Below are 5378 nucleotides of genomic sequence, written 5' to 3' on the forward strand. Positions count from 1 at the left end.
TTTTTATTTTTTGTGGCCAACTCAGCCTGCTCTAGGGGCTGGGATGGCATGGGATGTGGTGACTGGGGATGGATTCATGGTCCTTGCATTTGCCTAAGCTTGCCTAAGCAGGTGCTTTAGACCTCTGAACTATCTTGCTGGTCCCCTTGGTTTATATTGGACATTTTGTATCAAATAATGATTTTATGAAGTTAAATGTAGTGATATTAGGTACATGTATTTTTATAGCTGTTTCTATTACATTTATCAAAATCCAGTGACCACCCTGGTTTCTCTTGATCATTTTTAGCCTAGAGATTACTTTATCTCGATAAAATTGCTCTTCCTGATAGTGTTAAAGATCCAGTTACATGGAATATTGTTTTCCATCTGTAGAGTTTTAGCCCGTGGATTTTTATATGAATGTCTTGAGTATAAAAGACTGTTGGGACTTACTTTTGATCCAGTCTGACAATCTGTGCCTTAATTTGGATGTTATTGCATTTATACAGAGAGTTGTTATGGAAACATATTGATTCATTCCTGTCATTTCATATTGTTCTTCTTAGCTCATTTATTTTCCCTCTTTGTTTACTTCATCTTCTCCATTGTACTCGGCTCATCTGACTTTTTCACTTTGCTTGCTTCTTTGTCTATTTCCAGAACATTCTTGAGTATTTCATAGAGTGCTGGCTGGTATCGAAGAGTCTCTTGAAGTGTTTGTCCCAGAGAGGCCTTATTTCTCCATTCCATTTTCAATAAGAGCTCTGAAGGTTATAATGGTCTGGGTATGAAAGCTATTGTTATTTTGTTCAAAACATTTCAATTCATGCTTTCGTGGACTTCAAAGTCTATGCTAAGAAGCCTGCTATGCTAACGGGTTTGCCTTTATAGTGATTTCTTTTGCCTTTAGAATTCTGTGTTTTTGTTGGGTACCTGCAATTTTCACTGGGATGTGTCACAGGTGGCTCCTTTTTTTCATCATAGTTACTTGGCAGGCTATCAGCCTTGCTTACAACCATGTTGAATTCCATCTCATACTTGGGAAGTTGCCTGGAAACAGATTCTTTACTGAGGTGTTCTGTATTCTCATTGAGCACTAACTCCAGTGAGCCTCAGTTAAGTATTGCTAGTGCCATGTGGCAACTGTTGGATGAATTTTCCTGAGATATTATTATCATCATCATTACTTCTCTGAGTAAATAATCATGTATAACTATTAGTCCTCATTTACAAAACTCTGTCTTCATCTTGGTTATTTCTATATTCATGAATTCTGTAGAGCTTTTAATTTCTATGTCAGTTTGGCACCATTTCATGGTTCTATACCTTTGACGAATTTGCCATTTATATTTTCATCCATTTTGTGACTTTTTCTAAGCTTTGTTTCTCCCGTGACTGTACAGATCATTTGTATGACAGCTCCTCTACCTTTTGGGTTGTCTTCTTTCAACTCTCTGAGTTTCTTTACTTTAATCGTTTCATGAAGTTCTGTATATAACTTAATGATGCATCGCAGAGTCCTAGAAATACAACAAAACTCTAAATGCCTAACACTGGAGAAGAGACAGCCTTTTTAACAAAAGATTCTGGGAATACTGGTTATCTCTACACAAAAGAATGAATCTTCAGTATATTTCTCCATTAAAATCAAATAAAATGGTTGCAAAATTTATATGCTAAAAGCTACACTAATTTTTCTAGAAGAAAAATTGTTAAAAATCATGAAGACAGGAATATAGGCAAGGATTTCAGCAACAGAAGTCCAGTCACACAAGAAATAATGCCACACGTCAACAGAAGGGATTTTGTCAAATTTAAAATAGTCTTCTAGTTCTTACAAAGAACTAGAAGTGGGAAGCGGAGCGAGGAGGAGTGGAGGGAGGACAGAAGGAAGCTAAAGTGGTTCAAAACGGACAGAATTGGAGGACAAATGGAAACAGCATTTGTAAGTGGTTAAGGAAGAAGCACTGAGAGGAGAGGAGAAAGGGAAAGAGAGCTCAGATGTGTGACTTGTAAGAACATACACTGCATAAAGAATGTGATCGTTATGTGTGTCCCACAGGTATTAATAAAAAGTTACAAAAAGCCCTCTGCACAAGAAAAGAAACAAGACAGACTAACGGAACAACCTGTACAGTGGGATAATTGTACTCAGATGAGGATTAGTATTTAGACTACAAAATATTAAAAAATAGATCCCTGAAAATAAAAGATCCACTTAAAAATGAGCAATGGAATTGAATATACGCTTCTCAGAAGGATAGAAAATACAGCTAAAAATACGTTAGAATATTTCAGACTTTCTGGGCGTTACAGAATTTCTAATCAGCACTGGAATGGCATCTCACTCTGATAAGCATTGCTGCAGCCAAAACTCAAAAAACAACAAATACTGGGGAGCTTGTATGGGAGAAGTAACGCCTGTTTACTCCTGGTGGCAGTTTAAACTAGTGCAAGCACTGAAAGTCCGTGTAGAGATTCCTGAAGAGAATAAGACTGGAAATTCCAGCCAGATCTCTCCTATGTACGCATCTGCGTGAAAGAGCTAAGGTCATCGCACTTAGCAATCCACTTGCACCCGATTTCCAGCAGCGCAGGATACAATGGCTAAGTCTTGGAAGTAGCCCCTATGTGTATCAAAAGGTAAATGAACAAAGAAAACGCACCACATATGCACAATGGCACACTTTTCATCCATAAAGAAGCATAAAATGTGTCATTTGTGGGAACATGGGTATACCCTGAGGCCACACAGCTAGGTGAAATAGGTCAGACATGAAAGGCTAAGTATTTCATGGCTTCTGTGACATTAGAGACCTAAATATAACTAAAGCACAAAATAAACCAACCATGTGAAGAAAGGAGGTGGGAGATTGGGCATGGTGGTGCTTGCCTGTAATCCCAGCGCTTGGAGGCTGAAAATAGGAGGATCTGTGTAGTGAAATCAATTTTAGACACTGTACTGAAATACATTAAAAAAAAAAAAAAGGAAGAAAGAAAGAAATGAGCTGGACTCTCCAGAGATGGAAAGGGAAGCTGGGGAAGAAGGGAGAGGGGAGAGGAGAGATGTGGATGGGAGAGGAGAATAAAAATCAGCAAAAGGCAACTATACATGTATTTTCCTAAGCAGAATGTAATCACTATGTATCCCAGTCATGCAGTATTAAAAGATTTTTAAAAGAATAAAAAACCAAATAAAATGGATCAGCTGTACACTTTTGATGAAAATTAGACAGCCATGATTAAAAAAGTATGACTTAGGAAGGTTTCTGAAGGAACTAAAAAATTAAAAATGGAACATCCATATCCAGCCATGCCATGCTGTGGTATATACCTGGCAGAGTGAGACTTGGCCCAGCTTCAGGGTCCGCACACACCCGTGCAGACGGGGATACGTAAATGGATAAGACATGGAATCGGCCTTTGCACCGCTCAGTGGATGAATGGTTAGGAGAAAGCCTGACGTACTGATACAGTGGAGTGTTACTTAGAGAGACGAACAAATTGTTTTTCAGGAAATTTGAGGGAAATAGAGATTATCATGTCAAATGAAAACCAGACTTCGAAAGGCAGTTACTGCAGGTTTTCTACAACTTGTAGAACTTGCACACAAAGTGAAACACAAACAAATATCATAGACTTGGACTAGAAGATGAGATTAGACCGGGGGAGGAGAACAAGAGGGAGGAACAATGGGGTTCTTTTGTTGTTGCTGGTACCAGGGATGGAACTCAGGACCTCGTGCTTGCTGGGCAAGCACTTATTCCACTGAGCTGTCTCCCCAGTTAGAAGAATGGGAGGCCAAAAGGGGAGGGTAAGAGGTGGAGGGATGTGATTCCGTATGTGATTAGATGCATATATTAACGTTTTATTTTTATTTTGTATTTATTCATTTTTTTTTGCGGAACCGGGGATTGAACTCAGGTCCTTGAGCTTGCCAGGCAAGTGCTTATCCTATTGAGCCATCTCCCTGGCCCTATTAACGTTTTTTAAAATACAAGAGGTGGCGCATTAAATTTCAGATGTGTAACCATATACTGTAGTATTATTTTCATTTCTTTGGTTACAAATGACTGAATATATTTAAATATTCTTACCCGGCATCTGCGAATCTTTAGTAAATTGTCGATTAAAATCTTTCGTTCATTGTCAAAAATCTGCATCTGTGCATCGATATCAGCCTTGGCCATTGTTCGCTGGCTTCTCGGCCTCCGCCCAGACAGGATTCTGCAGCTCCCTAGTGACCACATTAGCTCACTGGTGGCTCCCTAGTGACCACGTTAGCTCACTGCAGCCAGCTCCCAATTCCACCTCTGGAACCCTTGATCCACCTCCTGAAACCCAGCAGAACTCCACAAGGGATCTGAAGGCCTCAAGGGGGCACCAGGAGACATGGTCACCTCAGTCCAGTCCCTCTCACGGGATGTGTCCTCCCAGGTTGGTCTGGCCTCTAATGGCATTGTCTCCATGACAGGTAGGGAAAAAAGAAGGTCATGTAGTCAACATGTGTGCAGTTCAAGTTGGGCTCTGCCTAGTGATCGTTTGGGAGCAGAGATGGGGGACAAGGACTTTTTTTTTTTTTGAATAGATTCTTGAGTTTTGTTGAAATTTTACATGAGCAAGAAACTGGAAATACAATCACATCAAAGAACCAATTGTCTCGGCTTTGACATTTAAGCCAAACAAATTTGTAGGGCAGATTTCAAAAAGGTTGTGAAGTTATAACAATTTAAAAACACAGTTCACCTACTTCTAGGAATGCAAAACATACAGTCATAGGTTATTTTCAATACAAGAAAACTTAAATCTGTTTGCTTTAATTTCTTAAAAATACTAAGAGAAAGCACTAGCTTGTATTTCTATTTACAGCATACTTCATACTCTTATGTAATCTATCCCAAATCCAAAAAAAAAAAAGACTGTCCAAACCAAAGCTTCTGCAAAACCATGATTTAACAACTTGTTCTGGAACTAAAATGAAGCCTGAAACAATAAAAGCATTGTAAGCCCCAAAATAAGGGAACTCTGCAAGCCCAATAATGTCCAAGAGCAATTACGAAAAGAAAAATAAAAAGACTTGAGTATATACACAATAGTGATTCTTCAGGCCAATACAAATGGCAGCAAATTGCTACTTAAAGATGAAACAGTTAAGACAATTTTTTTTTTTTTTGAAGAATGTAGATACAGAGCCAATCGTATCTTGACAGTATCATTTTCAAGCCCTCACTTGTCTGTTTCCACTGTTGCCCATAAGTATCCTGATAAAATTCCTGGTTGGCATTATTGTAACCATAGTTACCAGAATAGTCATCACCTTGCTGAAGTGGCTGCTGAGCGATGGGTTGTGAACCCCAGTTCTGTTGGTTGTTGGTCTGACGACGCTTGGAATCAGG

General features: G+C 39.0%; 3 protein-coding genes across 7 annotated transcripts in view; all 3 read right to left on the reverse strand.

The window, feature by feature from the left end:
• Positions 1 to 5378, reverse strand: part of LOC101585743 (immunoglobulin lambda-1 light chain) — a 734743-nt gene that overhangs the window by 128410 nt on the left and 600955 nt on the right. The gene's annotated exons all lie outside the window — the stretch shown is intronic.
• The window catches only part of LOC101592830 (immunoglobulin lambda-1 light chain-like), a 475660-nt gene that overhangs the window by 118681 nt on the left and 351601 nt on the right, over positions 1 to 5378 (reverse strand). The gene's annotated exons all lie outside the window — the stretch shown is intronic.
• Positions 1 to 5378, reverse strand: part of LOC101586143 (immunoglobulin lambda-1 light chain-like) — a 289018-nt gene that overhangs the window by 114469 nt on the left and 169171 nt on the right. The window lies entirely within an intron of this gene.

The sequence above is a fragment of the Octodon degus genome, unplaced genomic scaffold, assembly GCF_000260255.1.
Source record: "Octodon degus isolate 3935 unplaced genomic scaffold, OctDeg1.0 scaffold00079, whole genome shotgun sequence".
Lineage (NCBI taxonomy): Eukaryota > Metazoa > Chordata > Mammalia > Rodentia > Octodontidae > Octodon > Octodon degus.